Genomic DNA, 22,658 nt, shown 5'->3' with positions numbered 1-22,658 from the left:
GCAAGAACAGAGTGCCCCAACTTCATCCTCAATCCAAAATTTTGTAGATATTCACACCCCCACACCCCATACATAATTTTTACAGAAAAGCAGAACTGAGACTATTTCTCCAGACAAGTATCACCTTCTACTGCAGGCAACAAAGATGTATATGTGCTTCAGAACAGCCTCGGAAAATGCCTACAATGAGGAGTGTTTGATAAGCTACTGCTTTCTCGTAACCCATTTTGTAAGAAAAACAGTGATCAGTACTGCAAATTGAAGCATCCTTAAGTCAAAATATCTAAGTGGGAATGTATCAGCCTCTTTGTGTATTTGTGAAGATATCCATGAAATTTGGCTTTCAGGTAAGACCATGATGTGATTGGTATAGTAGTATTTATCCATAACATTGCATTAGTGCAGCTGCAGCTATGGTGGGGTACAAACTCTTCAGGCGGGATAGGAAGGGTAGGAGAGGAGGCAGGGTAGCCCTCTATGTAAGGGAGGACTTGCATGCCATTGAGCTGGATTGTGGCGATGAGGAGATCGAGTGCCTGTGGGTTAAAATCAGAGGAGCCCATAAGAAGGTAGGTTTTTTGATGGGAGTCTGTTACAGACCACCCAGGCAAGGAGAAGCAGCTGATGAGCTCTTCTATAAACAGCTGGGGTTAGTCTCTAGATCGATGCCTCTCGTTCTTGTGGGAGACTTTAATCTTCCTGATATCTGCTGGAAGTACAATAGAGCAGAAAGGAAGCAGTCTAGGAGGTTCCTGGAGTGAGTGGAAGACAACTTCCTCACACAGCTGGTCAATGAACCGACAAGGGAGGGTGCCCTCCTGGACCTGCTGTTTGTGAACAGAGAAGGCCTTGTGGGGGATGTGGCAGTAGGACATCTAGGACAAAGCGATCATGAGATGATAGGGTTTTCAGTTCTAGGTGAAGTGAAGAGGGTGGTTAGCAGGTCAGTAGCATTAAATTTCCAGAGGGCAGACTTTGAACTCTTCAGAAGGCTGGTTGGCAAAGTCTCATGGGAGACAGTACTTAAGGGCAAGGGAGCCCATGAGGGCTGGGAGCTCTTCAAAAAGGAAATCCTAGCGGCTCAGGAGAAAGCCATCCCCATGTTCTGGAAAAAAAGCCGGTGAGGGGAAAAAACAGCTTGCTTGAACAGAGAGATCTTGAGTGATATCAAGAAGAAGAGAAATGTTTACGGGCTCTGGAAGAGGGGACAGGCCTCTTGGATGAATTACAGGAGGGAAGTGAGATTGTGTAGAAAAAAAATCAGAAGGGCTAAGGCTCAACTAGAAATCAGATTAGCAAAGTCTGTGAAAGATTACAAAAAATCTTTCTATAAATATATAAATAATAAAAGGAGGACTAGGGAGACCATACAGTCCCTATTGGACGCAGAAGGAACAACAGTGACAGGGGATGAGGAAAAGGCTGAGGTACTTAATGCCTTCTTTGCCTCAGTCTTTAATTGTAAATAAAGTTGTTCCCTCTGTGTACAAACCTTGGAGCTAGAGGAGCAAAATGAGGCTCCCATGATCCAAGAGGAGGTGGTCAGAGCCTTGCTAGCCCGACTAGTCTATGGGGCCAGATGGGATCCACCCAAGGGTATTGAAGGAGCTGGCAGATGTGCTGGCCAAGCCCCTTTCCATCATCTTCCAACTGTCCTGGCTGACTGGGGAAGTTCCACTGGACTGGAGGCTGGGGGATGTTGTGCCCATCTACAAGAAGGATCGCAGGGAGGATCCAGGGAACTACAGGCCTGTCAGTCTGACCTCAGTGCCAGGGAAAGTCATGGAGCAGGTGATCTTGAGTGCTATCATGAAGCACATGCAAGAGAACCGGGTGATCAGTCCCAGTCAACACAGGTTCACAAAAGGCAGGTCTTGCCAAACTAAGCTGATCGCCTTCTATGATAAAGTGACTCAGCTGCTGGATGAGGGAAAGGCTGTGGATGTATCTTCCTGGACTTCAGTAAAGCCTTTGACACAGTTTCTCACAGCCTTCTGCTTGAGAAACTGTCAGCCTCTGGCCTGGACAGGCGCACACTCTCCTGGGTGGAAAACTGGTTGGATGGCCGGGCACAGAGAGTGGTGGGAAATGGTGTGAAATCCAGCTGGAGGCCAGTGACAAGTGGGGTTCCCCAGGGCTCAGTGCTGGGTCCAGCCCTGTTCAATGTCTTTATCAATGGCCTGGATGAAGGCATCGAGTGCACCCTTAGGAAGTTTGTGGATGACACTAAGCTGGGTGGAAGTGTTGATCTGCTGGAGGGTAGGGAGGCTCCAAAGGGATCTGAACAGGCTGGACCGCTGGGCTGAGACCAATGGCATGAGGTTTAACAAGGCCAAATGCTGAGTCCTGCACTTGGGGCACAACAACCCTGTGCAGCTACAGACTAGGAGAAGTCTGTCTAGAAAGCTGCCTGGAGGAGAGGGACCTGGGTGTGTTGGTTGACAGCGACTGAACATGAGCCAGCAGTGGCCCAGGTGGCCAAGAAGGCCAATGGCATCTTGGCTTGTATCAGAAACGGCGTGGCCAGCAGGTCCAGGGAGGTTATTCTCCCTCTGTTCTCGGCACTGGTGAGACCGCTCCTCAAATCCTGTGTTTAGTTCTGGGCCCCTCACCACAAGAAGGACGTTGAGGCTCTGGAGCGAGTCCAGAGAAGAGCAACCAAGCTGGTGAAGGAGCTGGAGAGCAGGTCTTATGAGGAGCGGCTGAGAGAGCTGGGGTTGTTTAGCCTGGAGAAGAGGAGGCTGAGGGAAGACCTCATGGCTCTCCACAACTACCTGAAAGGACGTTGTGGAGAGGAGGGAGCTGGCCTCTTCTCCCAAGTGACAGGGGACAGGACAAGAGGGAATGGCCTCAAGCTCCGCCAGGGGAGGTTTAGGCTGGACATTAGGAAAAAATTTTTCACAGAAAGGGTCACGGGGCACTGGAACAGGCTGCCCAGGGAGGTGGTTGATTCACCTTCCCTGGAGGTGTTTAAGGCACGGGTGGACGAGGTGCTAAGGGGCATGGTTTAGTGTTTGATAGGAATGGTTGGACTCGATGATCCAGTGGGTCTCTTCCAACCTGGTTATTCTATGATTCTATGATTCTATACAAGAGGGCTCCAACTTCAACTGTTACCCACCACTGCCCAAATTCATGTCCAGATAACAATATGCAGAATTTTATTTAAAAATATTATTACTATTTTGTTAGCAGCTCAGAACATGGATAAACCCTGTACTAATTGCTCCACAAAGGTAAAGACTTTCCTGCTCCAGGAAAAAGTAGGCCATATATTTCAAATCACATTCAGAACTTTTATTGTAAAGAAAACTATTTAGGAAGCTGAAAGAACAACATATTTACTTAATAATGTTAGTGAAGGCCTACACACCAGAGAGTATGGTAGAACAGTCTAAAAAAGATGGAAAATCTAATTACATAGGAATCTTCCTAATTCTTGGTGTTTTATTTTGCTATCTGAACATACACTGAAGTGATTATATTCACCATTACTTTTTAACTTAATTTTTAAAATTGAATGCACTTAACAGACACATCAGATGGAGTTATTTTTAAACAATGTAATACCACAAGTACCAAATGCATATAAGGCAGCAAAGTCTGCAGCAGACTTAGCAGACTCCATGTCCACAGTCATCGCTAGGAGCATGTCTCTTCCCATCCATAAAGCCAGGATCATATCTACTGCAAGACATCACCAGATGGGGGAAAAAAAAAGGCAGCTTAAAACTGTTCTTCCTCATTCTATCCCTGCACCTCCCATACATGGACAGGCTGAGAGAGTTGGGGTTGTTCAGCCTGGAGAAGAGAAGGTTATGGGGAGACCATACAGCAGCTTCCAGTACCTGAAAGGGAGCTACAGGAAAGCTGGGGAGGGGCTTTTGATCAGAGTGTGCAGGGACAGGATGAGAGGAGTGGTTTTCAGCTGAATGAGGGGAGACTGAGATGAGAAATGTTTTCCTGTGAAGGTGGTGTGGCCCTGGCCCAGGCTGCCGAGAGCAGTGGTGGCTGCCCCATCCCTGGAGGTGTTCAAGGCCAGGTTGGATGGGGCTTGGGGCAATTGGATCCAGTGGGAGGTGTCCCTGCCCATGGCAGGGTGTAGAACTGGATGGGCTTTGAGGTCCCTTCCAACCTATATCATTCAATGATTCTATGACTCAATAAAACTAAGCATTTACAGCTGTGCCTCGACACCAGCTTCACAGAAAAAATGAAAAGGAAGTATATTTCAAAATCACCGTTATCATAAATGTCTGGTGATCATATCTCAGAACACTAAAAGAAAGCCAAGACACTTGTAAAATTGATAATTACTGTCTTCTCTTTAAATTTTCATTTTATTTCATGTACATACTGCATTAAAACCCCTCAGACTTACGAGCAGTATCTCAACAAATGTAGATGCTGATTGTCGCCACAGTAAATACCTCATATTTTTGACACTGATCCAGTACTGTTATATAGGAGCAGTAGACAGATTTCATCTAACTGAGCACATGGTGCAGCAAAGATATTTCTCCAGGTTCTATACAGTTTTTTAAGACTATGTCAACTGTCATTCTTATGAATCCCTTGTTTTCAGAGAATTATTTTCTATTCATAATGAGATCCTTAGTTACAAATATTTCAATAAGCATGTCCAGAGGAAAAAAAGATCCATACAACAGGTATATAAAATTAAATCACAACGCAAATCAGCCTTCATGACATTTGAAATAATATTACCATTGCAGAATAGTCTGTACAACTTCTTTCCAATACATCGTAAATTACTGGGTTCAGAGAAAACTGTAATCTGAAACAGTACCTTTTCAGTACTGTAAAATATAATCAGCATTTCCAAAAAAGAGTAGTCACATGCATCTTAAAAATCCAGAAGATGCAAGAAATTTACTACAATTTTCTTTGAATGACATACATCTCATATTAACACTTGAAAAGTTGAAAAGTTGAAACCATCTAGGTAATTAAGATGCATTTATCCCTGTCCACATGCGCATGCTTGTACTTGTGTACACACACACAGAGGCAATTCAGAAAACAATAGTTTTAATTTGAAAAATGTAAGCTAGAAAAAAAATTACTGGAAAAAAGTATTTCCCTACCTGTAAATGTAAAATAATATCACAGAATCATAGAATTGTTTGGATTGGAAGGGACCTTAAAGACCATTCAGTTCCAACACCCTGAGATGGGCAGAGATACCTCTTACAGGATGAGGGGGCTCAAAGACCCTTCCACCCTGGCCTTGAACATCTCCAGGGATGGGGCAGCCACCATCACTCTGGGCAATCTGGGTCAGGGCCTCAACACCTTTAGTGTGAAGAATTTCTTCCTAATGTCTAATCTAAATCTTCCCCTTTCTAATTTAAAGCCATTACCCCTCATCCTGTCATTCCAAGCCCTTGGAAAAAGTTCCTCCCCAGCTTTTCAGGAGGCCCTTTCAGTACTGGAAGGTGCTCTAAGTTCTCCCCACAGCCTTCTCTTCTCCAGGCTGGACAACCCGACTCTCTCATAGCAGAGGTGCTCCAGCCCTCACATCATCTCCATGGCCTCCGCTGGACCCGTTCCATAAGTTTCATGTCCTTCTTATGTTGGGGATTCCAGAACTGGACAGAGGACTCTAGGTGGGGTCTCGTAAGTGAGGAGTAGAGGGGGAGAATCCCCGCTGACCTGCTGGCCATGTTTTTCTTGATGCAATCTAGGATATGGTCACAATAAAATCAATAGCAACTAGGTAAGAAGAAATACTGTTTGGGAAGTTCTACTAAATTAACTTCCTGAAGGGGAACACAGAGACATGACAGAGACAAGAATAATGTTTTAAAAATATTAATTATGTGGAGTTGGCCATAAGTTGAAGTAACAAATACTTATTTTGATTGTATTTGGTACTTAAAGATTATTTTGTACTGGAGCTCTTGTCAAATCCTACATAACGTCCTGAACAAAATTTGACACAAGTAAGGCCAGAAATGAGATATTCATTTCCAGCAGGAAAACGTTAAAGCTTTTCTTTTTATCTGAGGAGGGAGGTATCAGATGAGTTCAGCCAGATTCTTGCACACAGCTTTTATTTAAAACTCCCTCTGCTCTCTTGTCCTCATATCTGTATGAAACTACATTAAGAAAAATAACCTAAATGTACAGAAAACTTTGTAGGACACCAGAGGCAGCAAAGATGAACACAAGGTATAGGATGGGGGAGGCGGCAATTAATCCAAATCAAAGCTGAATGTTGTTATTTTAAGGAAAAATTTGTTTCAAATTAAGCTAAAAAGACAAATACTCTGCTAGTAGGGTTAACACAAATACAGTGAGCAAAATATGAGGAATGTCAATATCAATAAAAAAAGATCAAATTAACGACACGCTTTTGACACTGCTTAAGTAACCAAAGCCAGTAAGTGTTTGATTCAATGTGTGGCATTACTTAATAACGGATACTTTAATCAGGTGTTAGTAATGACTGTTTTCTGTATTTGTTTGACAATAACAACACTGAATCACTAAAACAGAATCACAGAATCACTTATTTTTAGCATCAGCTCTTATCGGATGAATTTTAGCACTCAGACAGTCCTAAATCCAGTATAAATATCATTGTTCACAAACCAGGGCTGTCAAGCCTTGAAAATCCCGTATCTGATCTCAACCATGCGTGATGCAGAAGGTGCATATTCCACATGAGTAGCTTCTGTATTTCATGGAAAAGCCTCCTGTTATCAGCATTCAGGAACTCATTCCAGAAGACTCAATCATATTACTCCCAATGCTGGAGGAAGAGTTAGGATTCAAAACACAGGCTCCGTTACCGGGGGTCAGCACAAACTCAATCACCTGTGCACTGAAGCACTGTGAACATTTTCTTTCTGCCTGTATTTTTAAGTGATTTTTAGAGTAAAAGGAACATTTAATTATTAGCTAGGTGTGTGTATACATAGATACATATATATCTCTATATACCTATCTATCTATATTTTATCTATATATGTATTTTATATGTATATATACCTGTATATACCTCTGTATACATAAAATACATATATAAAAAGATATATTATACATATATATAAAGTCATACATAATATACATATATATATAGGAACCATATATATGTATAAAATGTATGCCTATGTATATTTTATATACATATACATTATATGTATAATAAAGGTGTTTTCTGTATGAGTAAAAAGAACATTTAGTTATTAGCTAGGTATATATATACACATATATATGTATATATACCTGCATATATTATTATTTTTATTTCATAGTAAATATATGTGTATATATGCACACATATGTGTATATATACCTATATGTTGTTATTATTAGATATTATATATGTATATACACACACATATACATGCATATATACCTGTATATAGTATTAGATATTATATATATGCATATGTATACACCTATATATTATTATATTATATGTATTTTATACATACATAGATATCTATGTATAGATGCAATGCATATATTATAATATTTTATTATGATTATAATGATCTATAGGCATAGATAAAATACATTAATTACAATAACAACAACAATAATAATGGTATATATAGGTATATATAGATTTAACATATAAATGCTTTTAAGGCAAACTTAAAATGGCACTAAATAAGTCTTAGGAAACAACCATTACAATAAACTATAACATTTAATACCATTTTTAAGGATTCTTAATCATTAGAAGCAACAGTATAAGAGCACAGTGCTGTTAAGCAAAACTCCACCTTTCACAGCTAGAAGAGCAATTAAAATCACTACCAAAAAAAGGGGGGGGGGGGAGGAAAGAAGATTAAGCTATTTTCCCTCATGTATCAGCAATTATTTACACCCCAGCTTCGTTATCTGTTCTGCTCACCAAAGCAATCTCACTGCCTTTGACACATTGAGGATGGAGGCACAATATATCAGGTTAAGCTACCTGCACCAAACCCTGCCTTTCCTAAGAGGATAAGCACTGCAATATGGTGTAACAAATGGTTGTGAATAAGCAAGATGGCACACTTGGGCTTGCCCAAAAATAACCACCCAACTGAATAGCCTCAAAGCACGTTTAGTCTCTAAATGTTACTGAAATCATAAGAAATCAAGTTCATAAACCTAGAACTAGAAAAAATATAAACCACACCTATGCTTTGACAAATTCCAAATATTTTCAAAGTTTTAAAAAAAATGTTAATCAAGGAATCTTCACTTTTCCCTGTTTTTTTCTCTTCAGACATATCACTCAAAATTGCATAATTCCATTTCCCTAATTACATATTCCACCCTATTATGTGCATTTTCACTGTTTAACACTACACACAATGTGTATATATTTAAAAATAAACCTATCCCATGCGACTCTGCATTTCTCCAAAGGGAACACAAAGCAAATTGTCCTGGATGGGTGATAGATAATAAAAAAGCAACAGCATTTAATAATTTTGTGTAAGTTATCTGCCACCCTAGAGATTCCTTGGAGGGGAAGAACATGTCTGAATTTCACCATACAGTGCCACAGGCACAAAGTGAGAGAAACTAAACAAGCACATCCTGAAGGGAGAGAAAACGCCTGCAGCAGCAAATGACCTACTACATACCTCACTCTCAGACTTTTTGATGTTATAATTTGTTAATTTCAGGGAAAAAAAAGACAATTACCCACAGTTTTGTTCTGTTCCAGCGGAATTATTACACTTCTCAAAGTTTTTGATCAAAAGTGACATATATCGTTCAAAAGATCTGTGTATTTTCAAAAGATTACAATCCTGAGTGAATTTGCATGACAAAGTCTTTGCCATATCTATTTCCTTGTTACCTGAAGCAGCAACGTGCATTATTAGAACAGTACTAAACTATTAAAGGATGAAGCGTATCAAATTTTTATTTGAATTCCTATGCATTAAAGTTAATATTTTCCAGCTCAATGCACAGTAAGCAAAAGATAATTTTATTCAAATATGCATTTCATGGTATGAATAAGGAAGTGTTCATCTCCCTGTTGAATTCATAAGTCTTTTAAGTAATGACTCATTTGAAAAATCAACAGGGTATTGGCAATTTAGTGCAAAATTAAATACATACATATACCACACCTATACTGACACACGTGTAATACCATTTCTATAATACATAAGGAATATAATTCATGTATTGTAATGCATTGCAATGGGTTAGATGATGGTTTAACCATCTGTACACCAAATAAAAAAGGCAAAAGACAATTTTATTTTTTAAATAGGCACAAAATATTTTTAAATGTAAGGTAACTTCTTTAGAGGATTTAAAACATGCAAAGATTATTTTTATTCCCAAATTAATATTCTACTCAATGAATGGAACAAAGTTGTTGGCAACTGATTTTTTTCATAAAGCAAAATGAAGCTTAGCATATTGATATGAAGATTATTCTGTCAACTAATGAACAATTAACAGTTCACTCCATCCTATATGAAAGCAATTCTAATAAGATTATTCCTGTTAAAACTAGATCTAATGAGGAATAAAAAAAAAGGTCTGTGTGCAGATCTATCCTACTTAGCATAGAGCCACTCAAAAGTCTGCATTACCACAAACATTGAAAAGATTACCCCAAGAAACCAAGTTGCCTCCACCACCTGTTAAAGCTGTTTTGAAGCCTTTGTTCCATGATCAAATAAGCACCATTTGTTACACACACAGAATCACAGAATCATAGAATCACAGAATCATAGAATCATAGAATGGTTTGGGCTGGAAGGGACCTTTACATGCCATCTAGTCCAACACCCCTGGAGGAGCAGGGACATTTTCAAATACAGAGTTCCAATCCTAAATTGTATCATCCTGCATAGGTGCCGGTGTGTTGCATTAGCCAAGATACAACTGTACCACAGTTTTACTGGACCATACCACCTCAAAATGTGAGACATCACTGCTCCACACTCATCAGCTGAAATGAAGTTACTCCTATGTTCTGCTTCCAGGTATAAATGACCACAAAGCCATGACACTTCCACAAACCCAAGTTCTCTGAGTCAAAACAATTTAATTTTTTTCTAAAAAAAAGGCTTTATAGAGTAAAATCCAAGCCACACATAAGTACTGTATTTCCAAGTATGTTCATACAATAAAATCATAGAATCATGGAATGGTATGGGTTGAAAGGGACCAATTCCAATCCCCTGCCATAGGCAGGGACGCCTCCCACTGGATCTGGGTACGCAATGCCTCATCCAACCTTGTCTTGAAAACCTCCAGCGATGGGGCATCCGCAGTTTCCCTGGGCAACCCTTTCCAGTGTAAATCATACTATTTATTAACCAAACTTCTACAAACATAATGTAGATTTAATATAACAATCTATTAAAGATCTGTATCACAACAGAGAGCCTCATTGCAACTTCTGAGCAAGTAAAAGGCCATGGTTCCACAGCCAAATTCCCACAGGCAGACCTTCAAAACTTCTCCTGTTGCTGAATTGAGACTTACTCAATATCTCCTTCGCTAAAAGTTCTGTTCAAATTGCATGCAGAACTTTCCCTACCAAATAAATCTATTTATTTAGGTGGTAAAGATCTCATTTTGATATAACCCATTAGAAAATACAACGCTGTACTGAAAAACGTTGATTATATATTTGCTAAAGTCTTATTCAGTCACTGTCCAGAGCTCTGTCAGTGATTTTATTTCCCTCTAAGAAAAATGAAAAGTGCAAATAAGTAAATAGTTAACAAAGGGTAAGAATCTTTTATTCCAAAGCCATTCATGCATTATGTATCAATATTTTCCGTGGTACATGTATATCACAGTGTGTACTGAAAGCACCATTTTTAGTCAGGTTTTGCCTTTCAAAACAGCTGCTTTAACAAAAAACAAAGTCAGAAAAATAATAAATTTCTCATAAAACCTGAAATTTTGTAACATAATTAATGCAAAGTGAGATTAATTTACTTTCATAGTAAAACTGTTCATCTCTATAGAAATCAATGACCCTTTGCACTGGATGTTCATTTAATGCTATTTAGATCTAATTTTTAAGATTAGTTAATGCATGTTATGTTTTAAGCTTATTTAGTGAAGTTCAAAGTTCCATATGTTTTCTGTGAGCTAAAATGACTTCTCTGCAGAATACGTGTGTGGGTAGAATGAAAGCTAGTGAATCTAAAGTTACATTTTTATGTAGAATTTAATCTCCATTCTTACAATTATTAGACTACACAGACAATAACGCACTAGAAAATGAATGCATTGCCTGAAGTAGATGACATTATTTTTGAAGCAGACTGATTTTCTAATACCGCACACATTTAAACAAAAGCTCCTAGTTTAAAAAACAAAAGGGAGGGAAAATACAATAGAAGTGCAAACCTGACCTATCTCTAATCTTTTCTTTTCAAACCTAGGCTACTCAAGAATCTTCAACTAATTATTCCGTTTTATTGATGGCGTTTTTCCCAAGGGAAGTTATTTAAAAAGTTTAACCCCTGAGCAAGTCGTGGCTTCTCCTGCCTTTGAAAGTGTCAAGTGCATTGATTATAACTGCAGGAAGTGTTACCTTCTGCCCAGAGAATCTCACCCTGCACAATCTTAAACACTGTCTCTCTCCCAAAATGGCTTTGATTCAGCAATTCAGACTGCTTCAGCTGATATTAAAGGCAGAAGCACCACAGAAAAGGGATCAGCAGTTAAAACGAAATACAAAGAGGAAAAAAACCCCAGATCTTGGATATAGTACCACAAAGCTTGAGAGAAAAGCAGATTTGAAAAAGACATCAGAGTGACTAAAAAAAGAACAACATGACAGAAATTAAACAAGATTTTTATGTTCGCCTTCTATGCATTTAAACTCATCTCAACCTCAATTGAAATTCCGATCATACCCAAACCCCAAGGCTTTTGACATACTTTCAAAAATCCACACCCCCTCTTACTCTTTTCTAAGTCTCCAGAGTCACTGTTAGGTATCCAACAAGTTGAAGGGAGGGTGGAAAACGAGAAAAAAAAGGAAGAATTCTAATATGCATACGATAAAAAAGGCCATTTATACTCGTATTAAACTTTTGTTTCTAAAATAATCATGATTACTTTAACTATTTAGTGTGTGTTCTCAATCCCATACTTAGCCAATGAAAAGAATGCTCAAATGTTTTTTTTGGGGGAAAAAAGCCAGATTTATCCAAATACCTTGAGAAGTCATTTTCTTAGATCAGTGACAAAGGAAGAGTAAACCAACACAAGGGGCTACAGGGTTCTAAAGAAGACAGCCAGCGGAAGACAAAGCGATCTGTAAGTATCTCTATGTTACCAAATTAATGTAGCATAAATTACTCCAATGATTTAATGCACACAATTAATACAACAATGGTAATGCGCATATTGGAAAGGATGCGCTAAATTCCAAAGGGTACTTGGATTTTCAGAACTGCAAGTGTTTTTTTTTTTTCCAGTTCAGTCATGACAGGGCCAGAAGGTAATGATACATCTGCCATGATGCAACAAGCAGACCTGTCTTCTGTCAAGAGTTGAAATCATAAAGGAATAAGCTGTCGTTAGCAACCTCTCTCCAAACAGTAGAGCTGTCATCTGGTTGTTTTCCTTTGCTGGCATGGGGGCTGGTGTGGGGTTATATACCTTGTCAGCTCAATATTAGCCCAGGCTTTTAACCTCTTCTTGAATTTCTGACTTAATAATTATTAACTCCTATACAGCATATTATGTATTAGCATGTATTTTGTGATCAATTAATATTACTTTTAACTAATGGAACAACTTCTCCTTCTAGCTGCTTTTTGATCAGTATTTCAAATCAATATTTGAGAGATTATCACTTCCTCATAAGACGTTTTAGAAGGAATTAAATACATTGGTTTTTCAATTTTCTTACCAGAATATGCTGTATTTTAAGCCAATTCTACATGATGAATTATTTAGTAATACCTTGTAATTTGTGTTTATTTTTAGAAGGATCTCTAAAGATCATCCAACCAGCTATGTGACTTAAGTTTTGTTAGTATTATCCTCCCAAGTAAGGAGTTGTAAATACAAGTCTTCTCTGCAAAGAAGTACTTCACAGGCAATGTTATTTCCCAGCTCTACCAGAATAAAGGCAAACATACGTAGTAAAATAAGAAAATTAGAATTTGAAAGAAAACTATATAGCTTATATGCATATATAAGCTTATATATACTAAACTATATAGCATTTTTATATAAATATTGTCCATTCTAGCAATTAGAATGCCCAAATAAGATCATGATCACTCTGGCATCATAACTGACTATTAATAAATCAAGTACTTTAACATCTTTCTGCAACACTACACTTTCAGGACATAGAAAGTACATAAATATTAGTATTCTACAGAGTAACTGTGACTGCAGTGAAATGTCAGCTCTGTCTTTTTTCCAGAAAGTGTCACCTGCCTGTCTTACTGAAACTACACTTAAGCATGTATAAACTTACAGACAAAATTTTAAATTTTACGTTGCTGAAGCAGAATCACTGGAATCAAGGGGATGTTGTCCAACAAGATATACTATGATAAAAAGTGAGACAAGGAAGTTTTTCTGCAACAATTCTTGCTAATGTAGCTTAAAGAAAGCATAATTTCTTGACAATATGTGAATACCCACTTTTGAAATGGGCTGATTTTGATGAAACGGACATAACAAAATGTGCTACCACACCAGTTACTAACCAGTAAGGTTACTAAATTATGTAAACAATACGGTGGGTAAATTCACTGCTGTTAGATGGAATGATTTTGTTACTCGACTCGGCTGTGTTACAATGACTCATTATTGTATGCTGAAGAAAGTAACTATCCTCAGCAATTCTCAGTAAATCATAGAATTACCAAGTTGGAAAAGATCTGTTGGATCATCGAGTCCAACGTTTCCCATCTGCCACTAAACCATGTCCCTGAGCACCTCGTTTACCCATCTTTTAAACACCTCCAGGGATGGTGACTCAACCACCTCCCTGGGCAGCCTGTTCCAGTGCCCAGTGACCCTTTCCATGAAATTTTTTTTTCTGATGTCCAGTCCGAACATCCCAGGAGACCGTTTGCCTGTCCAGGCCAGAGGCTGACAGTTTCCGAAGCAGAATGATGTGAGAAACAGTGTCAAAGGCTTTACTAAAGTCCAGGAAGATACATCCACAGCCTTTCCCTCGTCCAGTAGTTGAGTCACTTTATCATAGAAGGCGATCAGCTTAGTTTGGCAAGACCTGCCTTTTGTGAACCCGTATTGACTGGGGCTGATCACCCAGTTCTCTTGCATGTGCTTCATGATAGCACTCAAGATCACCTGTTCCATGACTTTCCCTGGCACTGAGGTCAGACTGACAGTCCTGTAGTTCCCTGGATCCTCCCTGCGACCCTTCTTGTAGATGGGCACAACATCCCCCAGCCTCCAGTCCAGTGGAACTTCCCCAGTCAGCCAGGACAGTTGGAAGATGATGGAAAGGGGTTTGGCCAGCACATCCGCCAGCTCCTTCAATAACCTCATGTGGATCCCATCTGGCCCCATAGATGTCTACTTGGGCAAGCAAGTCCCTAACCACCTCCTCTTGGATCATGGGAGCTTTGTTCTGCTCCTCTAGCTCTTGGGTGTGTACACACAGGGAATAACTTTCCGTACTATTGAAGACTGAGGCAAAGAAGGCATTGGGTACCTCAGCCCTGTCCTCAGCCTTTGACATAGTTCCTCCCCTTTGCATCCAGTAAGGACTGAATATCCTCCCTGGTCCTCCTTTTACTATTGATGAATTTATAGAAAGAGTTTTTATTATCTTTCACTGAATTGGCCAGTCTGAGCTCTAGTTGGGCCTTAGCCTTCCTGATTTTTTCTCTGCACAATCTCACTTCCTCCCTGTAGTCCACCTAAGATGCCTGTCCCTTATTCAAAGTTCATAGACATTCCTCTTCTTTTGATGTCCACCCAGATCTCTCTGTTCAACCAAGCTGTTTTTTTCCCCCCGCTGGCTCCTTTTCCGGAACATGGGGATGGCTTGCTCCTGAGCCGCTAGGATTTCCTTTTTGAAGAGCTCCCAGCCCTCATGGGCTCCCTTGCCCTTAAGGCTGTCTCCCATGGGACTTTGCCAACCAGCCTTCTGAACAGTCCAAAGTCTGCCCTCTGGAAGTCTAATGTGGCTGTTCTGCTAATCCCCCTCCTCACGTCACCTAGACCTAAGAATTCCACCATCTCATGATTGCTTTGTCCCAGGCGTCCTCCTTCTGCCACATCCCCCACAAGGCCTTCTCTGTTCACAAACAGCAGGTCCAGGAGGGCATCTTCCCTTGTTGGTTCACTCACCAGCTGTGTGAGGAAGTTGTTTTCCACGCACTCCAGGAACCTCCGAGACTGCTTCCTCTCTGCTGTATTGTACTTCCAGCAGATACCTGCTAGATTTGTCTCCCACAAGGACAAGAGCTAGTGATCTTGAGACTTCTCTCAGTTTTTTATAGAAGAGCTCATCAGCTTCTTCTATTTGGCTAGGTGGTCTATAACAGACTCCCCACACAACATCTGCCTTCTTGTGGGTTCCTCTGATCCTCAATCACCATAATCAACCTTGAGGAAATCAAAGGAATCTCTGACATAGAGGGCTACCCCATGTCCTCTCCTACCTTTCCTGTCCCACCTGAAGAGCTTCTACCCCACCATAGCTGCATTCCAGTTATACGAGTTGTCCCACCATGTTTCCATGATGGCAACTACATCATAGTCTCCTTGCCCTACAATATTTTCCAACTCCTCCTTCTTATTGCCCATGCAGCGTGCATTGGTGTAAATGCACTTCAGCAGGGATGTTAATCCCTCAGCTCTCATGAAGGGGATAATGTTCATTCCCAAATGACTGGTACTTGGATTATCTAACCCATCACTGCCAATTACATCTTCTCCATCGTGATAAGTACTTGCCCCCACTCGCTCTAGGCTGACATACTGGAGGTCCTTGCCAGTGCACCATCTCTCAGGTACAGGAGTTCCATATCCAGACTCACTCCTGTCCAGCCTGGCTTCATTCCACTCCCACTTCACATCTAGTTTAAAGCTCTGTTAATGACCCCTGCTAGATTTTTGGTCAGGAATTTTGTACCTGTAGGAGACAAGTGTGCCCCATCCCTGGTAAGGAAGCCTGGAGGTGCATGGGCCAGTCCATGATCAAAGAAGCCAAAGTTTTCCTTCTCACAGCAGGTTTGGAGCCAGGTATTAATAGACTGATTTTTCTTGATTTCTCCCTCTTCGTTCCTTGTTGTTGGAATGGAGGTAAACACTACTTGCACCCTGGAACCCTTCACCATTTTCCCCAGAGCCCTGAAGTCCCTCTTAATCGCTCTCAGCTTCCTCCTCTGGATGTCTTTGTTGCCTATTTGGAACACTAGCAGAGGATAATAATCTGTGGACTTTATCAGGGAAGGAAGTTCTCCAGTGCAGTCTTTCACTGAGGCCCCAGGCAGGCAGCAGACCTCCGTGTGCAGTGGGTCTGGTCTGCAGACAGGTCCCTCTGTTCCCTTCAGAAGGGAAACCCCCAAAACAATCACTCTTCTTTTTCTTGGAGGTTGTTTTGATGTTCATTTGAGGATGGTGCAGCCTTGGGAATGTTTCTAGGCTGCAGGAGACACCCTCCTCCTCTATGGAGTTTGATTCCACTTGCAGTGTTTCATATTTATTCTGCAAGGGAACCTGGAATCACAGAATCACAGAATACCCAGGTTGGAAGAGACCCACGGGATCATTGAGTCCAACCGTTCCCATCAAACACTAAACCATATCCCTCAGCACCTCATCCACCCGTGCCTTAAACACCTCCAGGGAAGGTGAATCAACCACCTCCCTGGGCAGCCTGTTCCAGTGCCCAATGACCCTTTCTGTAAAGAATTTTTTCCTAACGTCTAGCCTATACCTCCCCTGACGGAGCTTGAGGCCATTCCCTCTTGTCCTGTCCCCTGTCACTTGGGAGAAGAGGCCAGCACCCTCCTCTCTACAACGTCCTTTCAGGTAGTTGTAGAGAGCAATGAGGTCTCCCCTCAGCCTCCTCTTCTCCAGGCTAAACAACCCCAGCTCTCTCAGCTGCTCCTCATAAGCCCTGTTCTCCAGCCCTTTCACCAGCTTTGTTGCTCTTCTCTGGACTCTCTCCAGAAGTTTGTCATCTGAATGGGCACAACACGCTTTCTGCACTGGGAGGGAGCTTGCTGCCATTCCCCATCTTTTTTTCTCCTCAGTCTTACAGTTGGTGGATGGGGAGTTCACAACTGCACTTGCTCTGGCAGCCTGCTTAGTTTGTGAGAGGTCACTGCTCCACTGGTCTGTCTCCCTCTCACACTCCCTAATGGTCCTCAGTCTAGTTAATTCCTCCTTTAGCTCTGACACCAAGCGGAGGAGTTGAGCACAGCTTCCACAAATGAAGTCAGTACTGGCGGTGTGAGTCAGCGTGGGAGGGGGACACTGCCTGCAGTCCAGTGTCTGAGTGGCTGCATGTGCCCACAATATTACCAACCTGATAGTTTTATACAAACAAATTATAATAATGAGTGAATAAATCCAATATCCTGACAAAATAATATCTGTAAGTACATAAATTGTTAAGAAAAATGCAGTAAGAGTAACAGGATAAAGAGATGGAAACTGGAAATCAAGTTTTATCAGCCATTAAAGAAAGATTTTGGTTGATGCCCATCTCAAGCAAACTCTTTTTTCCCCATTTATTCACGGCAAGTCAGTTCTTTGAAGAAGCTAATCTTCTGGTGCTGCTACCTCTATGAGAAGTACTAATTCTCCCTTAAATAATAATAAACATAGTCTAGCCACCTCAAAGCATGCCGAATTTTAAACCAAGCAACAATTCTTGGATGGTTTTTAAGCAAAAAAATAAAATAAATTTAAAAAAAAAGTGAAGTATCTGGTGGTTGCTGTGGTTGAATTTTATTACTATCTTTGGAACCACAGCCATCTAAGGTAAAAAATGTACTGAATTTCCAAAGACACAGAAAGCAGCATCCTACAGTTTCTTTGTACTCACTCATTAAACTGATGTCGTCTTTATTCCCAAAACAGGTATCAAAGAGTATCAATGAAAGGTATCAAGTGTACTCCAAAATTCTTCTCAATATCCAAACATAGGCAAGATGAGCTCCTGTTTCCACAAGGAACAAACTTCCTCCATAAGTAGATCAACTTCAGTTTCTCCTTGACCAATATCCAACGGACTTTGAAGCACTGAAGGAACTGCATGGAGCAGTAGTTAACATTTGTGCCCCTCCTTGCTTGTTCCCCTTCATCACCATTATCACTAGAACATCTCCCAACTGATCCATATTGTCACTACTCAACAACGAACCCAAACATACCTCCTAAACCTCCTCCTCATAAATAACCTAGTAACTGAAGTCCCTGTGGGGAACACAGGAGTCTTTGAGCTACCCAAATGAAACCAGGAATTTAAATCCTTAATTCTTGCACCCCAAATAAGTGCTCTAACGACTGACTTAAAGAATTTACCTCTGTCTTTCAAATCCACCTCTTGGTGCTGCTTCAGTTGTCGTATATGTGACTAAATAATAACTCATCAGAGAAGAGCCTGACACTACGGACAGAGAATGAGATGTTTATGCAAAATATAGGAGAGACAGACTAAAATTCCTCTTCCAATTTACACTTATTTATATAATTTACATTTATTTATTTATTTATAAGAAGTGGAATAACTTCAGCACAGTATTATAATTGTAACTGGAACAGTCCCTCCTTCCCAGAGGAGGGACTTGAACATCCATCTCTCAGACATCATGACTGCTTCTGTCAAAAATCAGTATTTCCCACTGCAGAAAGTTTCGGTACAAAAGTTCTATTTCAACAAAACAACAAACATATGCAATATTTATTTTGAAACATATTTATAGGAAATGGTCACTTTTTGTTTTCAGTATCTTTATAATAGTTATTTGCTTTATTTTAATTAATCTTTTGTTATGGGCTTACTACTTTATATTACCACATCTCACTTTTTGACGCTTGTTTTTCTAAAGCAGTCTTTTCCTACTGCATTTTAATGTATTTACACATATCTGCCTTTCCCACTGTACACACTTCTTTCCATCCTCCTTTTCCTACAAGCTGTTCTCTATCTAGTTGCTTGTTTGTTCTTCTTTCATATTTCAAAATGTCTTTTACATTATCAAGTTTGAACTTCTGAATTAACACATTAATCTCACTTTTTGACATAAAAGCTCATAAACTATGTCCAACACCTACAACACAAAAGATTGAATCCACACAATAGAGCTTGATATAGAAGGAAGTAGAAGCATTACCTACAGAAACCACCCAGATGAAAACAAAAACCCCGTTTCTACCTATTCACATTCCTGCTGGGTTATTCCCCCTTGTATCTTTACCTTCCAATGTGTTATCAGCCCCAAGCCACAAATTTCAAGCCATTATATTGATCCTTTATTCCATGCATGCTTTTAAGAGAAAAGATCTTTAATTTTCTTTTCTCCCAAGTGCTACATCAGACAGAATAGTTTCCATTCTTTCCTGAACCTTGTTGTTAGGACAGTAGTATCAGTTTACCCTGTTCAATTCACTGCTCACCAGTAACTCCAGCTTTTGCATCCCTTTTTCCAGTTTTCCAAGAAATTAATTGAAACTTGCTTGTGGCAGATTCATTGCTCTCCATGGAGAGAAGCAGTAGAGAAAAAGATTCTACTTTGAGCTACACAGAAGCTTTTTGTTTGTTTGTTAGCCTGTTCAGTTTTCTTTTAAGGAAAGCAAAGGTGATGTTTCTGTCATTTAAGCACCATTTTTGCAATTTTTAATATTTTTTTAAATGAAAACCTAGTCTTCAGCAAATGTTTTAAGCCACTTATGTTCCACACTCACAACGTATCAGTGGAATTTTCAAGTCCTAGGTAGTATTATCCAATTCAAATGCACAGAGTTTATCAGAAAAAAAAAAAAAAATCTATGTTCTCTGGTCATCAGCACTGTAATCTTATCTTATGGTAAGGTCTGCTGGTTTCACCCAAGGATGAGCCCTCCTCTTAGAAGAAAAACTGAAAAATCAAGGAAAATAATTCTTTTCTTTCAAACTGGCAGCGTTACCTGAGGAGTCATCAAAATTTCCATTCAGGGCATTTGTCATAGAGGCTGGTTATTTTCATTTCAAAGGAGGCAGAAGTGTCCAAATCAACCACAGGACTGAACACCAGAAAACCCAGAAAAGGATGCAATTTTTATTATTATTAACTGAAATTAGAGTCCTTATGCTCACTCTACCATAATTTCCTGCATTTGGAAGAGCAGTTTATATGTTCTGTGCATGAAGTACCCATGATATCAGCGTATAACTATGTGTATTCTCTTTTTAGTCATAACATAATGATTCTAAATACCTTCAGTGGGGTTTGACTTCCATAAAATATTGCCTTATCTACATCCAATTCCCACTACAGTGATTACAGGATATAAAAAATGGCAACATATTTAATATAATGCAATTGAATATGATCTAATCTTCATTTTGCATGAAAAAATCATCGCAAATAGTATGTGTTCCAAACATGTAGTACATTCTCCAGTATTTAAAAATGCACAAAATGGGAGAGTGGCTTTTACAGCAGCTGCAATTACTCAACTAAAGAGAACTGTGAATTTAGAAACCATGCTAAGAAAGAAGGAAGTCACAAGATAAGATCACAAAGTCTGATGTCTCAATGTGAACAAACTATTAAGTTTTTAATAGTCTTTTTTCCCATGAAACTCTTTGGTTCTTTTCCTGTGTGCTTTTAAAGAAACATTCAAAATGCAAAAATAATCTGGTTTTAAGGATGAAAACCATTTGAGGGAACAGAGGTCTGATCTCTGCCACATTGTCACATTCATTGCATTAAATAAATAACAAAACAGAAAAAAAAATATAACTCTCCTTTACGAGAAACCGTCTCTTTAAGATTATCTATTAATTTAGTGATAGCATCCCAGTTTTGAACACTCAGCCCTTAGCCCAGGCAGCAGCACCTCTTGGACTGAGCCGTGAGTCTTGATTTAAAATGAACAAAATGTTATGTTAGAAGCTGACAAATATCACTTTCACAAGACTAAGTTTCTTTTTCACAAATTGTGTAGCTTGGTGCTTTATTAGTGGATTATTCAGAAAAAAATAACTTAATGCCTTAATGCCTTAATGCTTTATTATGGGTTTTTTTTTTATTTCATGAAAAAAACAAAACATGTTTGTAAAGAAACATTTTCAGTACTGAATAAAGCCAATTGCAAAAAATTCAACTTCATTTATCAAAACATGTGACAATCGCAGTGACAACACTGATGTTTAGAGTAGAACATTAGCTTAACCTGGTAAATATAATAGAAATAATGAGTCTTAAACAGACTTTTCTAATGTTTACTACAGAAAGTTTCATTTAGTTAGCAAGACGAAAGAGATTAATTAAGACCAAAAGTGCCACTGTTAACACCATTACATAAGTTGTGCATTGTCTCTCACATAGATGTGAATGTAAGAAAATAGTGTCCATAAAATGTAAATGTGTCTTACTGTCAAGTATTGATAGGTGAATCAGAATGAATCAGTATTCAGTGCAAAACTGAAAAAGACTGTGCCTCTAATAAATTCAGTACAAGCCTAGCAAAAAAGCCTGCTGTTATCATGAAAGCTCATGTTATCATGAGATTACAACAGACGTTGAGTGAGAATACGTACAAATTTAATGAAATGTAAAAGAAAACACTTCAAATCATAACAAATTTCTGTAGTGCCTTGTATTGCATCTCATCGCCTGCTAAGGGCTCTTGTCACGTTAGCTGCCACATTAAACTACATGGCAGTGCCGCCACAACAACATGACATACGACTAACATTTTTTTTTACCATAAAAGGGAAACTTGGTTCCATCAGAAAAAAGTTCTGAAAAAAACGAAGCAAGTTTTCACATCATAAATAAAACTATCCTATAGGGAACTGTATGTGATATATATTGAATACAGAATCATAGAATCACCAGGTTGGAAAAGACCCATCGGATCATCGAGTCCAACCATTAATAAATATATATATATACACACACACATAGCACAACAACCCTATGCAGTGCTACAGACTGGGAGAAGTCTGTCTAGAAAGCTGCCTGGAGGAGAGGGACCTGGGGGTGTTGGTTGACAGCCGACTGAATATGAGCCAGCAGTGTGCCCAGGTGGCCAAGAAGGCCAATGGCATCTTGGCTTGTATCAGAAACGGCGTGACCAGCAGGTCCAGGGAGGTTATCCTCCCTCTGTACTTGGCACTGGTGAGACCGCTCCTCGAATACTGTGTTCAGTTCTGGGCCCCTCACCACAAGAAGTATGTTGAGGCTCTGGAGAGAGTCCAGAGAAGAGCAACAAAGCTGGTGAAAGGGCTGGAGAACAGGCCTTATGAGGAGCGGCTGAGAGAGCTGGGGTTGTTTAGCCTGGAGAAGAGGAGGCTGAGGGGTGACCTCATTGCTCTCTACAACTACCTGAAAGGACGTTGTAGAGAGGAGGGTGCTGGCCTCTTCTCCCAAGTGACAGGGGACAGGACAAGAGGGAATGGCCTCAAGCTCCGCCAGGGGAGGTTTAGGCTAGACGTTAGGAAAAAATTCTTTACAGAAAGGGTCATTGGG

The 22,658-nt window shown here is 39.8% G+C and overlaps 1 protein-coding gene across 3 annotated transcripts in view; it reads right to left on the bottom strand.

The window, feature by feature from the left end:
* Positions 1-22,658, bottom strand: part of ARB2A (ARB2 cotranscriptional regulator A) — a 317,755-nt gene that overhangs the window by 213,747 nt on the left and 81,350 nt on the right. The window lies entirely within an intron of this gene.

Source organism: Phaenicophaeus curvirostris, chromosome Z (genome assembly GCF_032191515.1).
Source record: "Phaenicophaeus curvirostris isolate KB17595 chromosome Z, BPBGC_Pcur_1.0, whole genome shotgun sequence".
Taxonomy (NCBI): domain Eukaryota; kingdom Metazoa; phylum Chordata; class Aves; order Cuculiformes; family Cuculidae; genus Phaenicophaeus; species Phaenicophaeus curvirostris.
The sequence above is the reverse complement of the archived record's forward strand: the minus strand, read 5'-3'. Positions and strand labels throughout refer to the sequence as shown.